The 26395-nt window shown below is 38.1% G+C and overlaps 2 long non-coding RNA genes across 2 annotated transcripts in view; both read left to right on the forward strand.

Moving 5' to 3' along the window:
* Positions 1-26395, forward strand: part of LOC146434025 (uncharacterized) — a 79987-nt gene that overhangs the window by 14481 nt on the left and 39111 nt on the right. The gene's annotated exons all lie outside the window — the stretch shown is intronic.
* Positions 509-25054, forward strand: LOC146434026 (uncharacterized). The gene is made up of 3 exons (XR_014853800.1): positions 509-619; positions 7790-7870; positions 24998-25054. It is a non-coding gene; the product is annotated as an uncharacterized LOC146434026 (long non-coding RNA).

The raw sequence follows: 26395 nt of genomic DNA on the forward strand, positions 1-26395 counted from the left end.
AGAAATAGTGGCTGTTACTATGTTTAGGAGCACCTCATTATTTCATCTGGTTTTGAGTCCCACCCAGTACAGGAAAGAATGGATTGGACAGGGGTGATGTGACAGGGACAGTGGATGCCATCAGGCTCCTTGGGGGCTGGAGCAGTGGCCCTGTGAAGAAAGGCTGAACATCCAGGACTTGCTCAGCCTGGAGAGAAGGGAGGATGGGAGCGGGGTGGGGGAAAACCAGCAAAAGGTGGACCCAGGCTCTCACTGAAGTACATGGCAAGAAAAAAAAAGACTGGGCATAAACTGAATCTGGAAGTTTGGTATGGGGAAAAAGAAGTCACTATGAGCATAATGAAGCAGTGGAACAACAGCAATCAGTCCTGGAGGTTTTCTGGAACTGCAAAACCCCCGAGAAACCTGCTCTGAATTCAGTGCTGAAGCTGCTTTGAGTGCGAGTCTAGACAGAGATGCTCTGAGATTCCTTCTAGTTGGAATGATTTTGTGTATTTATTTTTTTCCTCACATGATTAGGTGTTGTGACTTTTGGAGTGATCCTGGGATCTGGATCCTCCAGAGGACTTTTCAGATGCATGCAAAAGGATTTGGAGCCTAACTGGGCTGTCTTTCCAAGGTGAATGGGTACAGAGGGCTGCACCCTTGGGAGTTTGTTCTTATCTCCACTTTCATTTATCTGAAAGGTTTTGGTGATTCTCGTGAACTCATTGAAATAGACACAGAGCAGGTACTCTGCCATTTGATGGCAGTGTAGAACATTCAGTCACCACTGAGGCAATTCCAGTGAAAGCTGTCAAAATCTGCTGGGTAGGTGATTAGGGAAAAATGTATTTGGGCACGAGGGAGATGTGATCAAGTTCTCTATAAAGACACTGTCTGAGACTTGACTACACTGATAAGATAAAACTTAAGACACTACAAGTGAGGCAGTGGAGACTTAGGCTGTAGCTTACAGTCAAAATTAAATGCTGTTTTAACTGTATCCTTGAGGAAAATTACAATGTAAAATGATGAGAACTACATGTTCCTCAATGCTATGCAGAGGGGGCATCACAATGAACAAATCTTATCTCCCTGTTTGTAAACTACTGTTTTGTCTTTAATCTACCAGTGGACAAACTATTCTGATGCCTTTCTGTTGTTCGCTTTGGTCACTGTGATCCTCATGTACTAACACTTGATTCAGCTCCAAAGCATCCTTCCTAACCAAGATATTCTTATTAGAAGCCAACATATTTCTGATATTTTGTTGAGAAAGACTGATAATATTCAGCAAAATAAATTGCACTTTACAGTGCTTGGCTCTGATCAGATGCCTTTGCAGCAGAGTATGGCTGGTCAGGGCAGTGGAGAGGAACAGCATCCTCATTGCCCAAAGAGGAGTTTATCAGAAATGCCACATGCTTCCTCTTCAAAACATTTGCATTTTAACACATGAGCTAGTATTTCCTCCTGCTGTCTCACACTGTGGATCCCTGGGCTTATGACTCCAAAGTACAAGAGCTATATTGGTATTGGGATAGAGCTTTCTAAATAAGTTAGCCCTGTGTTGTAAAAATGCTTGTTCTAATTTTCCATCTTCCCCTCATTTGTTTGTTATGCTACATGGATGGAAGGTTAGACAGAAAGTAACTAGAGGAGTCTTATTTTGGGGTTATGTAAATAAATGCAATAATAACTCCAAACTAAAGGACTTCAAGGAACAATGCTGGCAATAGTACCTCTATTACCTGAATTTCAGCAGCTCTGCATTTGGATGTGACACAGATTCTCCACACCCTTCTGGTGATTGCTGTATGGGTCACTAGTATGATGACATACGCCTATTCAGAGTGGCAGCAAAATTTAAACCAGAATAATATGGTAACCTCAAGTATCTAGTTTAGGGATCAGTTTTGCAAGAACAGGTATGTTTCCAACCTTTGTTCCTAGCATGTGGTATCCTTGCTGAAGGTTCGGCTTTCACCCTTCAAATCATTTCATCTTCCATCTCTTTAGCTGTGAATGCTGCTAAATAATTGGGTTTTGTTTCCTTCAGTGGAAGTCTGTAGTTTATGGATTACTTTTACTGTCACACCTCATAGCATTTCTGGTTTGAGAGGACACAAGCAGAAGTGGCTCAGTGATAATCTAGCGTTTTTCAGCTGCACATCAATTTTGGACCATGTTGCAGAGCATATACAGGTGACCATGATGGGCTGGGGCAAACCAAATGAACAGAAAATGTATCTCAACACATAAGCACCCACTGAGCCCAGCAGAGCTCACTCCTTTCAAAAACAATATTAACAGCAATTTCTTGTGACAATACACTTTTGATATAGTTATTACTGTGAACTCTGAGTCAGGCATATTTTTGTCACTCTGTCTTTATGACTTGGTTAGTACAATAGTGAGCCATATAATGTCAAAGAACCTGCCAGATTATTAGTGAAATACACTTTACCTGGTCCACTATCAATTGTGCGATTTTTGTGTTTAAGTAATCTCCCTCTTTAGTGAGGTGTGTGTGCAAATAGCATCCCTATAATATTTTTAGGGTTTTGTTTTAACAGAAAGGTTTATGAGCAGCAGGTATCAACTTAGACACCAGCAGCTATTCAGAAGCTGTTGGTTGACAGATGTGCAATGTAATGTATGTTTGAATACAGCAATTGAAACTAATTGGGTTCTTAAAGCATCCTAGAGCTTTATGAACAAAAAGGAGATGAGTTTCCATCCACAGATAGTTTGCTGTATTGCTGTTCTACTTTGTGGACAACACTTTTCAGTAGATCAGAATCAACTTTGTCATGGCTAACTCATCTTAATGACCTATTATCCAAATTACCTACCTAAAATAATTTACAGCTGAACATCATTCCATATACTAAGGAGCAAGTATTCCTCAGGGGAAAGGATATTAAACCTTACTACAAAACTTCCAGTGTCATTTTTGCTGGTGCAGTAACACTGGCATTAATGTGATGACATTGAGTTTATCTCAAAAAACCACTGAACTGGGGTACAAATGCTGCTGAATGTTCTGTTATTCTTTTGTCTGGTGGCACTTTAGTGCTAAATATCTCGTTATTGGAGTGAGATGATACTAAGCATCTTTAGGAGCCATAGTTTATTGCACAAAATGCATGACTCATAGAACTATTTACTGGGCTTTTATGTGTTGTAGAATTACAACCAAAATAAATGCACAAAGCAGAAGCCTGGACTTGTACCAATAAAAAATTAAGAATGAGCTCTAAACAGACATGTAAAAGTGAACTAGGCATTTCTTCTTTCTGTGAGAACTATCCTTGACTATTATAGAGGAAAGCAGTGATACAGTCAATATAGTCTTCACAGACAGTAATAAACAAGTAGCATGAGAGAGGTGTTGCTAGAATGACTTTTTTAAAGGAAATATATTCAACTCTTCTAGCATCTGTAAACACCACATTACACTTGACTGCTTGCTGCTCTGGGTGTGACTATAAAAGGCAAAATAAACTTTATCAATAAAATCCTGCCCCCCTGCAACTTCTAGCCCTAGGAAGTTAGAATTTTTACATCAAATCATATAAATATATAAGGTAAGCTTTAGGGTATAGTTAGAACACATTATGATTAGCTGAAGATTATAACTTGTAAACCTGCACTCTTAGGAATCACCATTTATTCAAAATGAGGATGAAATATTTGTTAAGACTGAATTAAATTAGAAAAAATGACTTTGCTTCATTGTTGTTTATGCTAAGGCAAGTATAACAGGAACAGTTATCATTCTGAGTCCCCATGTTACTGTTGTGTCACATACTCAAGTGTAACAGGGTATGAAGTGTTTCAATCACTTGTCTAGGATGGTAAAGTGATCCCATGGCACAGCCAAAAAAACCTCTCAAGTACTGGTTCCTGATCGTGTGACCTATTCCTGGAAACCTTTCTGCTGTAGTCTCAATAAGCAAATACAATGTGTTTATGAAACATGGAAGGTGTACAGTCTTTTGAAAACATATAAAGACAAAAACAGTGTCATTGCCAGGCAGTGTCTTTCCTATATCCATTTTTAGCCTCAGTTCCAAGTTCATTTTGGCACAAGTCTGTCAGTCTATACTGATAGCAGTTAGCTCACTTCAGATATTTGTGGAAAAAATTTCAGACAGGGACAGTCTTCTCCATCCAGAGCAATTTACTGAGAGAGAATTCTGACTGACACAGAAATGATGCAATACCCCAGCACACAATCTGTGGTATGAACGTCTGGACCAAACTGAATATAAGAGTATGGAATTGACTAACCCTGGTGTGCTCTCTGAGCTCTGTCACAGGTCTGGACCAGCCTTTAAGATAACATTTAAGATAGATCTATAGCACTTAAGATAACAGACCATATCGAGGCAATGAAGCCTATAGTGTTGGCTAACAAAGATAACTGCGGGTAACAAACTACCAAGTAAGAAAAAAGGTGTGAAATTAAATTCATCTTTCTAAATATATTTATTAATGTACATTTGTGTGTGTTAATGCACAGAATGTTAGAAACAGTTTTTTGGGGTTGGTGGTTGTTGTTTGTGGGTTTTTTTAGCAATATGAGGATTAGAGAATTTTGATAAGGGAGAGAAAAGACGTTCTAGAGGAACTGCTACGAGAAAGAAGTCAGAGTATCCTGGACACTGTGCTTGTCATGGAGCACTGTCCTGTTTGGCTTTTCCATGCATTATCCTTCCATGTTGAATACCAACTTGAAAAGGACAGATCTGAGAGCACACACATGTGTGAGGTTAGATGCCAGCTGCATACCAGACACTTAAGACATAAAAGAAATCTCCTGACTCAGACAATGCTTTTAAAGCTGCTGAGATAAGAAACTGAAATTCCTAAAATGCAGGATGTCCTGCTGCAGGAGGGGCCATTGAGAAGGAAGTGGAAGGAAGCTGGACAATCCCAAAGAGAACCATTCACACAAACTTATTTTCAAGACCAAATCCAAAACCCAGACATGGAAGTAAACTTATATAAGAGAAATGATTGCAGCAAATGAGCTCTCTGCCACCTATTGTCTTAAAGGGAGATGGCCAGTGTTGGTAGTTTTAATGAAGGAGCTGAATTTGTTCTTAGACATTTGATAAGTTTTAATGAAATGAAGGTATGTGATTTCTCCCTAAACTGATAGAAAAATGGTAGATCTTGTGATATGTTTTGATAAGACTTACTGTAGTTGGTAAATAAGAAATAACTTTAATATACAAATCAGTCTATAAAGAAGCTTAGGACCTGTTCCTAATCCCTCTCACTCATTCAGTGAGTCTTGGAAATGCACTTTAGGTAGAGTCTTAACATTCAGGAATTTGTTTTTACTTATTATAAAGCTGCTTACTTGTTTCACTTTTCCTAATTGTCTTATACCCATGGAACTTTGGAAAAGGAATTATTAACAATTTTTTGTGCCAAATACAGACCTTAAATACAAATGCCTAACAGTAATTGTTCTGTACATGTTTGTATAGACATGAAAATGCATTTGATATATATATATATAAAGTTCAGTACTGATGTGTGGAGACATATATGTATGTCTAAGTATATGAAAATGTATGTACAAAAAAAATTAAAAATGCTATACCTACTTGCTCTTGGTAGTTATCTTTTGAGAGAAAAGAAGTTTGGAAATAATTAAAGGATCCGTCCAATAAAATTGAATTACTTCTTTTAGTGGGGTGGAAATTTTTGCACAAAATAGGAGAACACATATCTGACAACAGAAAACAGTATCAGAAAACTGCAGTTTGATGTGGAACACAGAGCCAATTTATTTTAATTCATTAAGATACTTAGAAAAATGTAAGAGAATATTTTTGGGGATTTTTTTCATTTTGATTAATATTCATACATTTTAAGTGTTCTCCCCATTACATTTTTAATTATGCTGGAGAAATGTGTAATGTTGATTTTTTCCTTCTCAGATGAAGCATAGTATTATGGAAATACATTAAACTAAAGAAAAAAATAATCCTGGAACATTCCCACTGGCATCCACCAATGTAGTTCTCAAATATCAAATGGATGTACATGACAATTAGCTCAGGCTTTGCCTTAGAGAAGTACAGAACAAGATGCCAAAGTTCCTATCCTATGATGCAATAAATTCTTTTTTATTAGCAGAGCTTCAGTTTTCAGTTAAAAACGACCTAAACTTACACTATGTATTTTATGCTCTTTGTGATGTGACTCAGTGCTCCTTCATGGAGCAACTGATACAACTCTTCACAGCAATTCCTGTCAAGAGAAATGTTAGCAAAAACTGACTGGAAATTAAAATACTTTGAGTGCAGTTAAGATTGATTTATACTCGCAAGAAAATATTTTAAATGATCCTATTGCTGGTTACATTTTTTCCTATGTACTCTACACACACGGAAAAGTAATACAATCTGTGGAACATCAATCATTCACCAGACCCGGTTTCTTCTGTGAATGCTGCTTCTCTTAGATTTTTCCATGCCACTGCACTTTAGGCAGATAATACTGTTTAATGCATTTGCTCATTAAGCCAAAAGTAGCAATAATTTTGCAGCTGTATTCCCTCAACATATGGAATATTCTACCATGTTTTGAAAAGTGTAATGCACATCTGTGGCATACAAAGGCATATTCTCTAAGTAAATATTTTGGAGGATTAGGACACTGGCCCTAATCAGGTTAAATGTCAAATCATTGCCCATTAGGGGCAAAATGAACTATGGACATTCTTAAAAAATTGAACTGTCTGTATCAGTCTAAGAAATTATTATATTTCTATTATTAGAAATATAACTAGGCCTGGCACAAGAAAGATAAGACCTGATGGCATATCCTGGGTTCTGCTAAGGTTCTGCTTTGCTGGTAACTGTAAAAGAGTTTGTCAATTATCACAAAATTTCCAAGTAATTCCCATTTTGGAAACATACAAATTTAGCGTGTTTCTACTACAAAAGCAATTACACATGGTTTGCCTGATTTGTCTTGAGATTACTGAAGATGAGAATTCAGCCTTACTCAAACTCTGAAAGCTCTTCAAAATGTGCTTGCATACTGTCTACATGAGCACATCATGTCTCATTTTAATGCAATTCTTTGAGGATTTTTTTCTGAGTTCAACTTCACTAGAACCCATGGCTTTTCATCCTTTAAACACCATCTCTTCTATTTAAAAATGTGCTCCATTTGGACTGTCGTGGCACTAGTTATTATTGTGGTAATACCTAACAAGGAAGTCTAGCTTTAGGTCATACTTTTTTCTGTGGTTACTTTAGTCATGTGATATGGTTTCTAATGGGAAAGGTTACCTCTGTAGATGTCTCTGATATAGCAAAATACCTAGGCTTGTGCTGAACCTTAAAAGTCACAAGAAGTCCTAAGTACAGGAAGCCTGTGTTTTGAATTCAAAACAATTAAAATCAATCAAATCATTGTGCCAGTGTAATGCCTTGGAACTATTGTTTTGGCATGACTTCAGCTTCAGCATGTTTTGCTTGCCCTATGGTCTTTATTTGGGTAAAAGATTAATTTTGTCTGACAGCTCATAGAGCAGGGTTCTCCAGTCCTTCATGTAAGAGCTGAATGCCTCCACTGATGAGTAAAAATACACAGATATTGGTAGTATGGTGACTACCTGACAGTAGTACATGCTGAAAAACCTTCTCTGCACATTCTGTGTATCCCATGTCAGCTCTGAAGGAGAAGAATGCTTTCCTTACAAGACAGTGTTTCTATTTCCTGTTGGGCCAGTAAGTTGTCACAGGACTGATGGCTTTCTTTACTTCTGTTTCAGAACAGCTTCCTTACCACCTTGCATCAGGCCAATGTCAGGGGAGCCTGCACTTCATAGACTGATGTGTCATTGCTTGGTCAGGTCTGTATTCTACCTCCCTCATTCTTCCAATGCCAAGCACACCAGCATGCTTTCCTTCACTGTTGCTGGTGGGTTTGATTTCCCTCTCTCCATGAGAATGAGTAGCTGATACAGGAGCTGTTGGATCAGTCTTCAGCCTGGACCAGTGCCTCTCTCTCAGGCTGTGGTCAAGAGAGTGCAGGAAGCTCCACCTTGGCTAGTTACTGGTTTCTGCCCCTAAGGTAAAAGTTTTTCCTGAAGGCCACTGGGGATTTGCATATGCTGCTGGCCAAGAGGGTGACTCCTACCATCAGTCACATTAGAATAATTTGCACTCTGGTGTGCTAGGGATGAAAAATATATACTGATATTACATAATTAGTATACAGCAGGAGAATTTAGGAATTATTTTACTGCCCAAGGGCAGCTGAGCATTGCAAAGAGTCATTACTGAGCCGTACCAAATATTTTCTGAACTGAATAAGAACCCTGGGAGCATCATCAGGATTACAATGATTTTCTAAAGTGATGAAGTACTATTTGGGGGGCAGAGGAGAGGGGAGAGCACATGGTAAAACAGTGCTCAGGCTTGCTGGGTCTAGGTGTTTCCCTCAGACCTGCCAGCTGCTTTCTGCAAGTGCTCTTGAGTAACACTGCTGGGCACAACCACTTGTAAGTGGACAAGTCCCAGTTATTTTAAACATCAAAGTATTGGTAACTCTTTTCTGCATGTCTTTGGACAAGTTCATAAATCTATCTACTACTCTGGTTTATTCAGTGCAAGAATTTTTCTGTAACTTTCTTTTTGGTAGCTCAGCTTCACACCCGTGTGGCTGTACTTGGCAGCCAAGCTGTGCAACGTGCAGGCATTTTAAAAATTGACCAATAATGCACCAGCAATAATAAAAATGAGTGAAAGAATGAGCTTGGGAGGGCCTTTTTCCTGGAAATGGGAGATCAAATGTGATATTAGGGGAGAAACATGTCAGGGCTTTTGTACTTTTCTCTGCTGGAAGCTGTGTGTTTGGGGATCAGCTTCCACCCATCTAGGCTGTGCAGCTGTGGGGAGCCTTACTGAGGCTTGGTTGAGTTTGCTGGGGAGGCACATGGTGTTTTGGAGTATGGTAGGTGATGAAAAGTTGTCCTGCCTCTGTAAGCATCACATAGCTTCTGCTGTTTTTTCTATATTGCTGAAACCCTTTGTGAAGTAGAACAACTTAAGTGACAGACTAGAGTGGAATCTAATAAACTAATGAAAGCATGTATGTTCTTCCTTTCGAGCAGCTATGGGATGCTAAGAATTTTTTTCCTGAAATAAACCACTGAACCCATTTTACATTTTGTGTTTTCTGAGGCATATGTATTGGAGAGAGAATTTTAAAAGGAAAATGGACATGAGCTTTGATGCTAAATTTAATGAGTACTTGTTTTCATTCCAACCTCCTATAATTGCTGTTACCTGATAATTTTATATTTATATGTACTGATGTGTTCAAAAGTAGATGCTTATGCTGCCACCTGCATACAATAATCAGCTTGTGCAACCTCAGGGATGAACTCTGCTGGTGGCAGAAGCAGCAGTACTTCAACCAGGATTCAACCATCAGATTATGTGCTGATGCATAATCTCCTATGGCTTGATATAAGTAGATCTGAGGCGTCATAGATATTGAAAGACATACGAAGCTTGGGCCAAAACTTGATGGGAAACTACCCCTGCTTGGGAGAACTTGTGAATTAGAAAGTTAGGCCAAGAGTGAGGTGAGAAATAGAGACATGTTTTGAACTTCTAATGCAGTGTAAAAGCAGCACAGGCTTCCTGACACCAATCTAATGCCACTTAGGACTTGTGATGCCTCCTCACGGTGGCTGGATGCTGGCCTAGGTCCCTTGCACTTTACAGTCAGTTGGCAGCAGAAAGGGCATGTTTTCCTTTAGGACAGAGAAATCTACCTTAGCTGCAGAATAAGAAGTTTCCAGCAGGTCAGGGAACATATTTAAGCTTTAGGGTGGTGTGTATGAGAAACTGAAGTTTTAGTGAAAGATCCCTGTAAGTCCCATGTGAATGATTGCTGCATAAGGAAAAACACAGTCCAGGGAACACCATAATGTTACTGGAAGCTATTCAGTGCAGCACAGTACATGGCCATAAATTTCATATGAAGGTTATAACAGTTTTCTCCTCAACAATTACACACTGAATGACTCTGAAAATAACAGTGAGCTCATCTGACATGTCTTTATAATAAAATATTAAAAAAAGAAAAAAGAAGGAAAATTGGAATGAGAAAAATAAGGAAAAAATTTGTATTTTGTCTTTTCCTTGAGTATCAGAGAGCTATATGCAAAGGTGCTCTATAAAGTTAAATGGAGGACGATGGGGAGAGGTGAGAATTGTGTTTCTCATTGCCACACACAAAAGCAGAGAATGGCACTTTTTAGGGCCAGTGCCAAGAGAAACAGAATATAGCACAAAAGTCTGGAGACTGAGGCGCTCCAGAATACCCAGGTAGTGGACAGTCTTTCTTCCTGCACAGTCTGTGCAGGGGCATTTCAATGGCTGGCATGTTCCTTCTATGGAGCTTCACTTTTCTGTTCTGTGTCCTGTCCCTACCCTTCAGGCTCTTCTTCGGCATTCAAAGGTTCTGGGTACCAGCTCCTGCAGGATCAGAACTGTCTCTCCCAGATAAAGCCAGTAGTTTCAGCAGTATTTGACAGGACTCCAGTTCCTGTTCTTTTCCGAGTTCTCTCCCAACCTTGCTTATTAATGGAAGTCTCTTCTTCAGAATACATTTCTCTTTTTTCTTTCCTATTCTTAGTAAATTGTTTTATTTATATTTTTCATCAATTCCATGAACCAGACAAAATCCTGAATCAATTTTGACCCAGGAAGCTAGTGAAATCGGTTAAGAATGTTTTTAATTTTATTATATAAATATTTTATTTATACATCACATTTAATAATGAGCAAAACTATGTTTGTGGGGTGCCAAGAGCTGGAGTTGTTATACTGAATAATATTCCCATGCAACCTGATGACTGAGTGGGGCTCTGGGAATAGGTAGTATACTGCAACACTGTGGAAAATACTGATGTTAAAAGTTGATGCAGTTTTAATGTAAATATTGTGGAAAAAAATAAAAGAAGCTGCAATATGCCTTTAGTGGAACTGAATTAACTGGCAGTATCTTCACTGGCAGTTTGTCTGTTTTACACCAAAGCCTAATCTGGTTCTATAAGAACAGACTTGACACAAAGATACTGTAATAGGAAGCTGCAAACAATGACTTCTCCTTAAGTTCTTCTATCCCTTAAACTTTTACCAGGGGTGATTTGGCCAGGTTTCATGTAGTGCAGTTAAACTTCCTTCTTTGGTATTACACTTTTTTTTTTTCTTTTCCCTTTTAAACACGTGTTTTTTCTCTCCCTCTCATACTAGCAGATGGTCTCCAGTTATATGCAGGAGCTTCTATTCCCTGGGTTGCTATGCAACAAAATGCATCCTATCTGCATCCTTTCTGCACTGTATCCCGTTTCCGTTCAACAACTCAAAATAACCAGCTTAGTGCTTCAACATGCTGCTTCCTCTTTTCTACAGAGTTGAATATCTATCAAGTATCTTCCTGGGCTTCCTATCTCTTCCTGTTACAGCCTTGAAAAAAATGTGTTTGCCCTGAATTGATTTTCCTCATCACTTCCTATTTACATCAGTCCACTTAGTGCTAAGGCAGGCAAAACATACATAAATGAGTCACGCAGCTGCTAGCCCATAAAAAAAATAGTGTCAGCCAATTGTGTGATGTTTGAAAGCAAGATTCTTCATTGTTGTCAGGTGTGGGGTTCCTGTTTGTCCTTTTTATCGTGGCTTTGTTTCCCTACTGATACCAGAAAGTTGAAAACAAACTTTTTCTTTTTTTCTGCTGGACTGGTGAAAAGGAAAATATTAATCTCCAGCACAGCAAAGGAGAAGATGTGATAGAAACAGTAGTATGGTTTTCTCTGGCTGATAATGAGGCAAACTTTTTGATGGGGTTCATTTTGTGTTACTGGATATTGACCACTATGGTTGTAATTGCAAGTGCTATGAGGTACTTGTGAAGTATTCACTGCTGATAATGCTAAGTTTTGCATATTCTAGACCATTTACATTGCTTTTTAATGCTCATCAGGCTAAGTGCAATTACTTTGTACTCCTTCTGACTCTTTTTAGATGAATTTAATTCCCACTTTGATCATATGTTGACTTTCTCCATGGCAGGGCATGTAAGCTCTGGAGAACCTTTTGTTGCTTGCTCTACAGATAATTTAGTAGGTTAAAGGACACAGAGATTTATTTTGCGTAACTTGAGCAATCTGAAGTCGAGCTTGTGGTGTGTCCTCAGCAGCTAAACTCCCTGTCTAGTCAATGGAGGAAGAGAAGCACCTTCAGTAAATGAATTACAGTAATTCAGTCATTCACTAAGATAGGTGGGATGAATCATTGAGATACAGTATCTCTGTCTCTTTAGCAACTATGAAAAGAATTTGGCTGATAGCTTGGGTGAAATGCCTGATTCTTAGATTGCTCAAGTGAATCTGGGTGTTAGCAGCCTGCTTTTGTATAGCTACAAAATATTTTTCTATTTCTCAAAAACAATTTCCACTTGTTGGCATCCCATGCCATCATTTCCTGGTACAAATAATTTGATCCATGTTTAGGAGAGAAAATGAAAAATTACTATTAGAACTACAAATATGATTGATCTCTCAGCCAGTTTGGCTTTTTATAATTGTTCTTCAGAAGTAATGTATATAATGAAATATCTGGTTTTTTGCAGCCTGGGCTCAGCCTGTGTAACACCAAATCCAGTCCTACATTTCTGGAGGAGTGTGCCTAAAAACCCTCTTGTTGCCAACAGCAGTGCCCATGCTCAGATAGGGACTAGGTTAACACCAGCTGAGTTTCAGTGCCTGAATCTTTCCAGCTTACAGTTGAAATAAAGCTTTTGATGAGAGATTATTCAAGGCAGAGTTAGATGATGCTTATCCAGAGCACAGTTTTAAACTAAGTAGAACAAATTTCTGCATTGCCTGAAAGCAGAATTTCAACCACCATTACCTTTCTGAAGGAATCTGACAAGTTCTTTTGTTAAACACCATTAGTTTTCTACAGACCAGGTAAAAGGACTGACTTTGGAAGTCTATGCTTCCTGTATGGTTATTGACTTTTGATTTTTTTTTTTTCTTTTCCTGGATCCATCCATCAGTCATTCTAATTTTGGCTCACTGACAGGACCCTCCTCCAGAAGCTGGAGATGCATGGCCAAGGCTTGTGCTACTGGGGCTGCTGGGCTCCTGTGGTCCCCCCTGCCAGTGCCTCTCCTAGCCCTCTCACCATGGTTCTTGGCTTTCACCTTCCCTCCCACAGCCCAGGGTGGGCTTTGGCAGGGTTAGGCTGGTAGGCCGATTTATGCAGCTTGTGAGGGCTGGCTCTGCACTGCCTCTCTCCTGGGCACCTCCTTGACTGGCACCAGGAGCCTGAAGCAGAGCAACTGAATTCAAAGCCTTTCAGGTGGAGATACAGCACTTTGCATTTTTGGGGCTGGGGTTCCTCTGCTCACTCTCTTTCTTGCCCTGCAGAGTGCAATAAAACCTGGGCACTGCCAGAGGATGTCTTGGGAGCAGCTTTTCCTTCAGGAAGCTCAACCCCCAGCTGCCATTTCCTTACTCTGTGTGTTGGCAGCCTCTGCATGGGTTTATCCCTGTCAGAGCCTGGTCTCAGGGCTTCTCTTTTTCTTCCACCTCCCCAATGTGCTGTAAAGGTGACTATTCACACTTTTGCTGCTCCCCCTCTACCCTGCACCAAGGTCTTGGTTTAGAGGCTCCTACTCTTTTTGGAACAACACAACTGATTCTGGGCACCAGGTTATAGTTCTGCTCATTCTTAGAGGAATTAAATGGATTTCAACTTGCTACAGAAATAGCAGTAGATAATAAATAATATATTTATTTATAAGATGCCATTTCAATTTTACATTAATAATACAATAAAATTAATGCACAGAGGAATTTTTTCCGCATTGGATCTTCAGGAAACCTTTACATTAATGCAGAAAGAGAATGGGTGCTGTAGTTCGCCAAGGTGTGGGAGTTGTTGGATGTTATCTGAAGGACTCTGTGTGCAAAGGCAGTCTTGGATGTTCATCATACTTTGCTCTAGCTTTACTGTCTTGGAAGCTATACATTCAAAGTATAAGCAATGAAGGAGGATGGTTATGGAGAGGCTGTCAGGGATCATCCTTTTGCATAATGTGAGCCATTTTCTCATATCGTGAGAAAGGAGAGGAGTTAAATTCAGAAGGGGTGAGTGAGTTTTACCCAGTAGGAGCTTTCACAGCAAAGGGTAAGATGGGTTTTGCTCTGAGAGATGATGGAAGGATCCCTCTAGACAGATGGTGTCTCTTAATGAGAAGATGTGAACTGGAATTTGGATTATAGCCCACAAAATTTAAGGAAAAAAAAAAAAAAGAAAAAAGCAATGCTAACCATACTTTATTCCTTCATTCTGATTAATACCCCCACAGCCAAAGTTCTCTGATGTCCTGGATCTGTGCACACGGGGTCATTTCAAAACTTCGGCCCCACATTTAATATAAGTCAACCACAGAGCAGTGGCAGATATGTTATGATTTTGTTGCTTATTTTATCCATGTGCATTGTAATGTGTACCACTGCTTGAAGTCCATATTAAGATTTCTGGACTCAAGACTTTTGCTAGCATGGGGTATGTATAAATTACAGCACAATTGATTCTTTTTGAAGATCTTGCTGTGCTGCCTGGTGGATTTCCTTTTAATAAAGCAAATGTCTCCATAACCACAGAATGATAGGAAATGCTAGCTGTGGCCAAGTTACTTCACAATAAAGTTTTTATTGTGAAAATGATACTTCCTCCTAAATGAGCTCAATGCTTATTGCTTCTCAATATAGAATTCAGAGTAATGTATTAAAAAAATGTATTCTCAAGATATTATTGCTAATTAGGAGATACAGAGAATACATATATTGAATTATGACTTCTTTAAAAGGGAGCTCTGTGTGTACTGTTAATGTCTGTCTTAGAAACATGCAACCTAGAAAGACACAGAAAAACTAGCACAGACTAACCTATCTTCAGTTCTTTTAAAGCAATAGAAGTCCAGGTTTCATGGAGTTAAAAAGTTTGCTTGCAATCTTCCCTGGGAACCTGATGCAATTTGTTCTTGTTTGAACTTTAAATTTAGCAGGTACTTTTCCTGAGTGTTGGCATGGGTTTTTTTAACTGTAGTAAGAGAGATATGTTTAGTTCCTTTTAAAATAAATGCAGTCATTCATGGGATGGATAAGGTCTTTTCTAGCTCTGCCTAACAGTAATGTTAATGATGGAGTCAGAGGAACAGATAAATTAATATTTTGTATGACAAAAAGCTAAAGAAAAATGTTAGGAAAAATCACCACTGAGCTAAACCTTTGTACTGTCTTTGTTTCATCATCCAATAACAAACAGGTACTCCTGGAAGAAATTGTCCTCACTACGATTTTTGTTTGTTTGTTTGTTTTAAAAAGTCAACAGGGCTAATCCCTAGGAATTAGAGGCCAGTCGGTGGTAGGTCAGAGTGGAAAGCAGAAGTGCAAAGCTGCAACTCATCTGACAAGAGATGAAATTATGTCCATGTGTTTCTCTAATAAGCAATTTGCATTAATCACTTTCTGGTAGCCTTAGAAAGTGATTAGCCTCAGAAAGCCTTCTTTCCCAAGCATTGATTGCCATTGTACATGTGAGTTACTTTCAACATATTTTCTGATCATACTCAGTATGCACACAGGTTTGCAAGAGGAATATTGTAAACCAGATTTTAATGAAAATGACAATTATAGCAAAATGTTTCAACACAGTTCTATCTTTATTATTGACACAGTAATAGAAGAGAGGCAAGAGCAGTAATTAACAAAGCAATCACTTCCAGTGTTATGCTGCTTTTCTGCAAAGAAAAAGAGACTGTTCTATTCACACACCATGGATTCTTTGCTTGGAAAATAAGCTTTTTACTTCCTTGTTTTTTCATGTATCTAGTTATTAGGACCTATTTATGAAAGTCTGGGAATTCATACTGAATTTCCTATATGACTAGATGAAATTGATAATATATCAGTAAACAACATTTGTTATATGTAAGCAAGCTATGATCAATGTTGATAGGGATAGGCCAAGTTGTAGCTTCCTCTACTGGAATCCATATCTGAAAGTCATGATGAGAATGAGCTCCATTAAAAAAAAAATTAAAATTGCATTCTCATGCCTACCCAGAGAGAGAGAGAGGAGCATTGTGCTGCAGGTTTAGATTTCATATGTAAGTAATGTGTTATGGCAAGTGCCTTTACAGGCTTCAGCTGCTAACCTGCTCCTGGCAGTAGTGCAGCTGCATCCTTCATCCTGCGCAGGTTGCTGTCACTTCAGGACTGGGAATTAAACTGGCACTAGGGATAGCTGTGTGGGCATGTGGAGTCAACCTAATCAGCACAGTCTACGGGTCCAGGCAAGGCCACTGTGGCCTCTGAAAGCTGTAAAGGAGCTTCAAACTCTGGGGGGGAGTAATGTACAGAGCATATAATGTAGTGTGATACCTTTACAGCATCATGTGTGTCCTTGAATATAATTGTTTATATTGTTTTAATTAAATATAATTGTTTTGCTAGTCTATCTTTGATTAAAAGGGATTTGTTCCATTGCTGGAGTTACTCCTTTTTTAGAAGAGACTCAGTAACTAAACTGAACATGGAGAAACAGTTTGGTTATATAAGTATATTACCTCTGAGCCCAAAGTAGTCCTTCTCAGTATGTTAAGTTTAAAAATATTTTTAATCCTAACTCTGTAGAAGGTGTTCACAAGGGACAAATAGCTTAATATTGACATAGCCTTAAATATATTGAAAATACATAAATCAGAATAATGAGATTCATAAATATGTTAATATTAATGGAGAAGCCTTTTGGGAAATGTAGTGTAAAATCAAAGAAAAAGATGAACTTGAGATGTAAGCAATGATTTTATTTAAATGAATAAAAAATTGGATATTTTGTTCCTCAAGTCAGAAAAAGACATTATATCCTTTTGAAATTGTGCTTATGTCTTTAGTAATACTGTCATAAACAGACCACAAAAAACATTAGTGAAAAAAACCTAAAGGTATCTGCAAAAACCTGATAATAAATTAAAACACTGGAATGATTTGTTTTTCGCATCATGGAAGGAGGAAAGCACCATGAAGCCTTTCTTTCAAAAATTCTCTCTAGAATCGATCGACTAATTCTACACTGAGTTTCAAGGCTATAAAACTTTATTAGCAAGAAGAATATGTATATTGTTATTCATTTGTTCACACTGCAATGGTTAAGGTTCTGTCAGCATTTCCATTAAAAACACTCTAATTTAACAGGAAACTCCAACACACATAAAAATACATTCAGGCTGCATTTGACAAAACGGCTGTTCTAACCAGATTCTCAAAATTAGTTCTATTTAAATATTTTATAATTTGAAAAGAAGTGAACTACCATGTTATTAGAGATGCATACAATCTCATTCCTACTGCAAAGCATCACCAATGTCAGCAGCTGCCAAACCAGTGCTCTTTGTCTCCCTCTTTCCTGGCTGACCCCCACTGCCCATCCACTGTTGCACAAGGAAGTCCATAACTTTTGTCCTGCTTCCCGGTACTGTGCCATGTTTGACTTCTCTGCATTATTTACCTTTTTCATGCTGTAGGATTTTTGTCTTGAGAATTCTTCCATGGAGCTTTGGCACTGTCCAGGGCATAGGAACAGATTCTATATGCAAAGATCCTGTGTTGTCTGGACTGAGCTTCTGAAGAAGGCTCCTAGGGCAGCTGCACTGTCTATGGATGAGGACCTAGTTCTGCCCCTGGTCAGGGAGCTGAGGGTGATGAACAGATCACTGAACTTCAAGCCCAAAGGGGTGCTGGGCTGGCCCAGCCTGATGTCCCCATTGCAGAGGTCCCGGGACTGAACCTTGCCTTAAACCCTACACTAAACTCAGCTACTGCACTGATGTGGAGGGGCATCTTCACAGTCTCTTCCTCAAGCAGTTTGCTCCTGTGAACAATCACATCCTCTGCAAAAAGCTGAATTTTGTGTCTTCAGGTTAGTACGTTTTGATATGGCAGGAAATGTTTCACTGTTAATGATTTAAGCAGATGCTAGTTGTACATGTGTCTAAGGCAGAACATAACTCATGAGTGTTCAGAAAGATTTTGTTAGCAAAGTAAACTTTGGCTGTTGAAACTACCACACCTTCCTGCTTTAAGCACAGACAGTGTAGGGGCATCACAGCTCTAGGATATCAGACAAACCCAAGTTCTGCTCTCATCACTGCTAAACTGGGCTTTTTGGGGTGGGAAATAAGATAGTTCAGATGCTTTTGTATTTTCTAACTATATCATAAATTATTCGGTGAATGTCTTAAAAAACTGTTTGATTAAGATTGCAGAAAATCGTGGGGCTTTCTGAGAAGTAATAAAGTTGAAGTTGTTGGTAAAAATTTTCAGTTTTTCTACTGCTTGGCTGAGCTGTCTGCTGTGTAACAGCGGAAGTCAGACTGTAAAATACTGTTTGCTCCCTGTCTTTAAAGTTCCATCAAAGACTGTTCTCATTCATGTGTAGCTGACTACTGTACATCAGCAGTGTTTTCAAATCTCAAATCAATATCCTGGATGTTTCTAGAGAAATTAATTAGTCTCACTGAGGAGTTACTTTCCTAGTTTGGAAAAAGCCCCCTTTGCTCTTGTTGGTATTGACTACACAGTCAGCTGGATAGACACAATGTTTACCCTCCTAAGAGGTCAATTTAACTGCTCCAGGCAATACAGTAAATGTAAGAACACACTTTTCTGCTGTTTGCTTTATAAGCATTGACCACACACAGACTTTTGAATAAAATTGTTTCAGGCTATTGTTCCACTATGCATTTTAATGAATACCTACCCGTGATTCTAATATGATTCTTAAATTAGTAATTTTCTGTTTAGAGATGGGCACTTCCTTAACAGCAGTATATATAAAAGAATCTCTATTGATTTCAAGGGAAACAGGCAGACTTGATAAAAAGGAAACTCTATGATTAAATAAGACATTTAAATACTGAAATTATGAAATCCTACAATGTGCTTTAGAAAATGATTTTTGACCACAAAACACAAGCTTATTAATATAATTTGCATCCATTTCCACAGCAGTACTTACATATTTATAGTATTTTCCAGTTGCAGGAGTGATGCAATATTTGTCAGGGAGTCAGAGCTGCCCTTCACATTTTTACATAAGATGTTTCTGCAGAAATGTGCCACCTACACCATGTGACTAAGAGATGTCAATTTTTATAACTACATTAAAAAGATATTTAAGCTGTTTATGCTTATATGGTGCAGATATTTATGAGAAATTGATAACTTCATTGTAGACTTTGGACTAGTGTTGCAGTGCTCCAGAGCCGCAGACCTCCCATCCCTTATTCTCAAGTAAAAAGTTTGGAAACTGGAGATTTCATTTTGGCATTTCCTAATGAAATGAGTTTGTTTTTTATTTCATTTTCCATTTTCCATCACTGAGCATTTTCCTAAAAAAAAACCCCTGCAATCTCACAAACAAAAAATCCCAGCAAGTTTATGTAGCCTGAAAATGAAAGGATGTTTGTTGGGCTGCCTTGCACTGGCTTTTAACCATTGGTCTTAAGGTCTCCAGTTTATAATGTTAGCATGTCATCAGGAAATTAAACCAGTAGTCAAATTCTCCCCTTATCTAAAATGTCCTAGCTCAGTTGGAGTTTACTTCCCAAGAGATAATGTGAACTGTAGGACCACTGAACCCTTTGTTTCAGCAAATATTCCAATGTTTTGTGTGTCTTAGGAGACAGTGAGGCTTTGCTTTAGCTTACTGTTTCAGACACATTCAGAGCAGATAGGAGACATGGATCAAGGGCCCCTTGAGCAGAAGAGGAATTCAAACACACTCGTTTTTGTGGAGAAGTGCTCTCACCTCTGGGGTTCTGCTGGCCAGGGAGGGACTGCTATCTTTTCACTTTTTTTTCTTATTTTAGTCCTTGGTTATTTTGAGATGAAACTCTAACTTTGGAAATAACTGAATAGGTTTTTGCTGAAAACCACATTTGATGAATGCTTTATTTGCTGAAAAATTCCTCAGCTTTGTGTGAATAATTATGGGTTTAAGTAAATTCTCTCTAGAGGGTATATCAGATTATTTTAGAGTAGAATAGTGTAGAATAAAGTTAGAAACCCAGAAAGTGTTGTGCAGTCAGCTTCCTGCATGTCTGTTAAAAGTGGGGAAGCCCTGTTGGGTTTTCCTTCCTATGTCAGCTTGCCCATAACTCTTTAATCAGTTTTCCATAGCTGAAAAGTGTTGTTGGCTTTGTTTATTATGGAGAACTGTGAGTCCGTGTTTTTTTCTCGGTATATCCAACATGAATCATGGTTTATAAACATCCTGTTGGTATTGATGGAATAACTGGGAACTTAATAAGACTTTGATCTTTCAAGCAACTCACATATAAGGCACAATGTCGGTATTCTTCAAAGTCCTAACATTAAAAAAACACCCCAGAAACCCTCATACAGGAAAAAACCCCCTCCATGAGTGTAGGATGTACACTGAAACAGTATTTCACATGCAGTGTTTCTAAGAATATATCTTAAATCCCCTGAAAGATTTTGAAGTTTCTAAATAAAACTAAAAAAAGAAAATGAAAAAAAGAAAATTCCCTGACCCAAGTAATACAAAAAATTATTTCATTTCTTTCTGCTATTTTACAAGAATATGTTCAAGAATTTATTGCAAGAGCTATGAGAAGGGTGGGCTATTCTGATATTCAAACTTATTTTAAATTATTATTTTGTTTCCTTCTGCCTTTTTTTTTCATTTCTTATATGCACAATGGCTAACGTCTATTATAGAGATGGTTATATATATGGTTATACACATGGTAATATAATTATCCTTTAGCAAAGCCCCATTTCTTCTTATGTGTAAGGTTGGCAAACAGTGCTTCATGTAAAACCAGAATTTTAAAATGGCATAATTTATGATGCAGACATTCTGAAAATAGACCATTTGTGAACCAGTCAACAGTTATGAAATAGTTTTTAGAAACATCATTTACAAGGTGGGGCTTTTTGTTGTGGGTTTTTTGTTTTTTTTTTTTTTGTAAACTTGACAGTCCTTTAAAGATGACCCTGTGGAGTACAATAGATGGGACAAACAGTGAGAGACAAGTTTCAGATTGCCTTTGAATAACATCTAAATCTTCATGGTGGCCTCTTTGATGTGAGCTCAAGGGGACTGACCACCTGTGTTGCTTTGTGCAGTGATGATTTGTTAATCAGGAAAACAAGAAATACAATATGGCCTCAAGTAAACCTTTAAGGAATCATAGATTAAATTTAGGGCTTTTTATCGTGACCTTCTTGTCAGTCTTTACACAAAATAAATAATTTCATCAACACTATTAACTGCTTAATTCCACAGTTTGGCATCCAGACTTCCAAGATCATAGTTCTTTAATTAAAAACATCATTTTCCATATATCTCCTAGATTAAGCTGAATAAAACAGGCTAGGTTTTTTAAAAGGACAATCAATGTATATGAGCAGTTCCTTTTTACAGCTTTACAGATGTGAAGTTCACTCAGGGGTTTTTCACTTCACAAGTCATTACAGATTATTGAATATATTTCTGAAGTAGCCACTGCTATAGCAAAATCTCCCAAGCTGTGATTTCCCTAAGAATAAACAAAAGAACTAACCATTATTATTTTAAAGACATTTAGAAAATGGAAGTAACCTCATATTGTAGGCTAATAAATGCTGATGTCTACACTCTTTCTTGTTTCCATGGATTTCAATACTTATCAATGAGGCAATGACAGATATTTTTCAATTTTTATACTGGTTGTAAATTAACCATGCTGTAGTCATCTGAAGTGGCAGTAAATACCAGCTCTTTATAATTTCCTGAACATAAAAATTATATCTATTTCTTCAAATAGGAAGTTAATGTCAAGAGGATATATTGAAGCTTGAATTTCAGTAATAAAATGGTGAACTGGTGAGCATTGTAGTATTTAAGATCCTTGCCAGTAATTTTTTTCCTTTTCAGAGAGGAATTGCAAAGGGAAAAGTGAGGGTTTGTTATAGAGGAGTCCACAGAATACTGTCTTTTAGAATGTGTAGTGCTCGTTCTCCACAGAGGGTTCCAAACAATCAGTAACATAGGGTTTTTTTCAACAATGACATTTTAGCTGAATTGTCATATATTTTTCCAGAACACATATCTGAAGGAAAACTCATCACACATATTTAGGTATATTTATAATGAGAGAGAAAGTTGCTAGGGAGTATGTAAACTACAGATATTCTTGTGTGAAGGCTGAGTGATTGAGAAATGCCAGTTTAGTTCAGGCAAGGACAAAGACTTGGGTTCAAATATGTAACACTAGTATAAAGGTGTTTTACGACCACAAAGTTATACTGATTTGAATTTTGGGGAAAGTATTAGTGTTCTCCAGACTTGTTTTACAGATTGCTAAACCCCCTGGGGAATTTAAGTTTCAAATGGCTTCCAGGCTTTCCTCATTCTTCAGGAGCTGAACTCAAGTCTATCTTTTAGGATGTAAGCCATTAAGGGACAAGACCAAGAGCCTCTGTTCTGTGGTGTGTTGAACATCTGACAAAAGAGAAATGTCCTAAAAATTCCTCCAGTGTTTGAGTCCTCACCACAGGGGCTGGGAGAAGCAGAGAAGCTTGGGGTTGTAGCTGTCCTAGGCTGGCTCTAGGCCCCTCAGCTCTCAGTTCATGTCCAGAGCACTTTTAGCCCACACCAGGGAGTGCTCATTTTTAATGCAGAACCGGACCACAGGCTGAGCATTCAGAAACACAGACGTGGGCAAAGGTGGGAGCACGTGCCAATCAAGCCTGTGTGTTTGGGTAGATGAGCTGGCTTGGAAACCTGCTTAAGAGGTGGGGCGGAAAAAAAGGACATAACCACAGAAGGAAAACTACAATTAAATTGCTACTTTGTGTGCTGCAAGTTTTATTTGTAAGGTTCATTCTTTTTTTCAAAGTGTGCCTTTGTGATACAATTCCATGTTAAGGATATTCCTACTGTCATCCAGATAAACACAGATAAACGTGTTTCTACCTAAATGCTACTGCAAGCACACAAAGTCCACTTAGGATTTGTTTAGTTCTGTTTAGTAACTCTTTTCAAGTGAAGTGTTGCCTTTTTTGCCTTGCTTACTTTAAATCCACCGTTGGGATTAATTTGGTTATTTACTTTCAATAATGGAAATAAGTCAAAGGGGAAACGCTTTTCACACTGAGCAGGCACCCTGTCCTTCTGGAATGAGCATTCTTTTCCTTTGTTTTTGAAACAAGCTTTTGATTTCTTTGGTTTTCCTTTCATGACGTTTAGGAGAAAAGGAAACTGCTGTTGAATACGGGATGCTTGGGATTTCTGTTTTACATTAAACTTTTTAAAATATTTGAACTCTGCTTTGTGACGGAACAAATTAGAGCTGAAACTGCAGGGCGGGTAAGGAGTTTCAAGGTTTCCTTATTTGATTTTCAGGGGTCTATATTTACCCTGCTCCATTTTATACTGTGAAGTACCCTTTCTGCTCATTCTAAACAGTCTTTTTATTGGTAGCAGGCTTCTAAACTCATAGTTACCTGCACAGCGGCTGCCAATCTTCTTTATTGCTATGTTTAAAGAAAACCAACCAAACAACAAAACCCCAACAAAAATAGCAGATTTCTATGTACTTTGACAGACGCATGAAAACTTCCTCATGCACTGTTTCACTTTTATTCCCTCTGCCTATCTCAAAGCACAGTTTTTTGTAGCTTGGTTTCAGCTTTAAAAAAGCCTAAAACCTTTAAGCAGTGTGTTTTCCTTTCCTTAGTAAGAAGCTGGTGAACCACAGACCTGCACATTGCAGTTTTGTTCAGTGGGGCACATGCAGTCCTGGTGCTGCAAACTGATGCCTTCCCTGAGTGCCAGCAAGGCTCCATCTAGAAACAAGAACTCAGGTCAGATGCTTGTGACAAGGGGATGTATAATCTCCTTGCTTTTGTATTAGGTATATTTGCTGTGTGATAGAAACTCAAGAGAGATTCACTTGTTCAATAAAAAGGCAAGTGAGATGAAACTCATTTCCTAACGTATTTTATCTATGCCAGCAGTTTGGTAGTTCTTATATACAGTAAGCAATAAAACTAGTTAAAAGATCATTAAATAACTCCCATGAAGTTATAACAATGCAATAAAAAATCTAACCAACACAGAGCACCTTGCATCATGGAGCCCTTTAATCAGTCTTTTCCTGGGCTGTGTTCAGACCAGTGACCATAAATCTATCAGCTATCCAATCTCCAGCACTACATTTCCTCTTTTGCTCTGAGATCCTGGGCCACCATGGAAGGAGAGCTGAAATCTTGCTATAGTTACTATGGTGTGCCAAGCAGCTGTTCAAAGCTAGAGAAATTGCTTTGAACAAGGCAGAGAGAAGTTCTGATTTTAAACTTCCATATTAAAGTGGTAATGAAATGTATTTTTGTACACAGCTTTGAAAATCCCCACTGTGGAATCATGCGCTATCAAGGGTCATTTTAATAACATTGATTGTTAAAAGACACAGCTCCCAGTGTAAAACCAGAACTCATTAGAATTCAGGATAGAGCTGATTACAGAGGAATGAGTAAAACTGAATATTAAGAAGATTAAGAAGAGCTGGATATCAGTGCTGTATTCCAAAGGGAAATCCACCATGTACTTACTGTCCCAATCAGTGGTACCCAAAGGCAATGTGTACCTCTGTGAGTGTACCCTACTGGAGAGGGAGCTCTCAGAGTTTGGCCAAGGGTAACTATAAATATTAAAACCTTTATTATCAATGTTTGATAGAAACATAAAAAATTTATAGTTGTATACAAATTCTTTCTTTAGCAGAGGAGACACATGAGATTTTATACTGCCACTGTTAAGTCACTTTTTTCTTTCAGATAAAATCTAATTATTTGTGCCCAAACTTCTTTCTTTACCAGAGGTGGCATCATCCAAAAGAAGTAAAATAGAATGAATGGCTGAAGCCCTGTATACAGTTAAATAGCAGATTCTGTATCAAGGTCATTCAGATAGGCTGCTGTGCAATGTTTTGTTTCTTTTTTAATTTCCAATCCCCTAGCCTCTCTGCCTCCTTTTGCTATTCACTATGTGTTTGTCACAGACTCTCTCTTGTTTAGAAAGAAATGCATTCAGACATCTTTCGTACTTAGAAAAGCAGTCTCAAATTATAGCAATCATTAACATAACAGGAACACACAGGAATTATCCAGCATATGGAAAAAACCTGTGAAGACTTCAGTGCACTCTGTAACTGTACGAGATGGAAATTAGAGGTATCTAGACAAATGTGAATTTCCATGCCCCTAGAATATGCAAATGGAATTACTTTCCACGTTGTTGAGAAGATCCATTAAATAGTTGTAGAATCTCCTTGTCTTGTAGTGGAGAGCTGTAGGTGATGTACATAAATACTTCTGTGTTTAAAATATGATTATCAAAATTGAAATGCAGAATTAACCCATCTTACACTATGATCATGGAACAAAAAAATGTAAACTTCCTGAAAAATACAATATGCAAGGACACTAATTTAGAAGAAACTAACTTAGTCGATAGCGGCACTAGTATCACTGTATGTTTTACAGTTCTGTTGTGAAGAATACAAAAAATCAGATAGGACATATTTGGTTTCTGTGTTTTACTACTGTTTTCTACCTTCTCAGCTGGTGTCTTTTAAGTGACCAGAGAGACAGTACTCTCACCAGGATCCTTTTCCTCTCCCAGCATCGCCTCCAGTAAGGCCCCAACTTGGCTGTATCTCTATGTGATACTCTGCAACAAGTAACAATAATCATCTCTTCAGCTTGTCTTGGGCTCTTTGCAAGTCTAGTCACATTATTGCTGCAGAAGCACTTGAGAAATACATGCAGAGGAAGAAAAAAAACCCCAAACGACAGAAACCAGCCATTCAAAAGATGCTCCTTGACTTCCTATCCTCCCATGCAATGTGTACTACCATGCTGCCATGGCCCTGCTGCAGCTAGTAGGCACATGCAAAATAACATGAATCCTTTTGGCTTTCATGCAAACTAACCTGTGTGCCAACAGATTGTAAATTTTCATATATTTTGAGCAAAAATGCACTATCCCCCCTAGATTTAGATGTGGCAATATGTTTGTGGTGAAACTGCTATTGCACTGCAAAGTTACATGATTCCCTTTAGTTATATTACTATAAATTTATTTAATTTAGATTAACAAAAGCCATCATAGAGTTAAGATAATCAAAACTGTATAAATAACTGAAAATTCTTTTGAATAAATCCATCTATTTTTGAATAGACAAAGACTATAATACACTCTGCTGCAACCTAGGA

Source organism: Lichenostomus cassidix, chromosome 8, assembly GCF_008360975.1.
Source record: "Lichenostomus cassidix isolate B80296 chromosome 8, HeHo_3.0, whole genome shotgun sequence".
Taxonomy (NCBI): Eukaryota; Metazoa; Chordata; class Aves; order Passeriformes; family Meliphagidae; genus Lichenostomus; species Lichenostomus cassidix.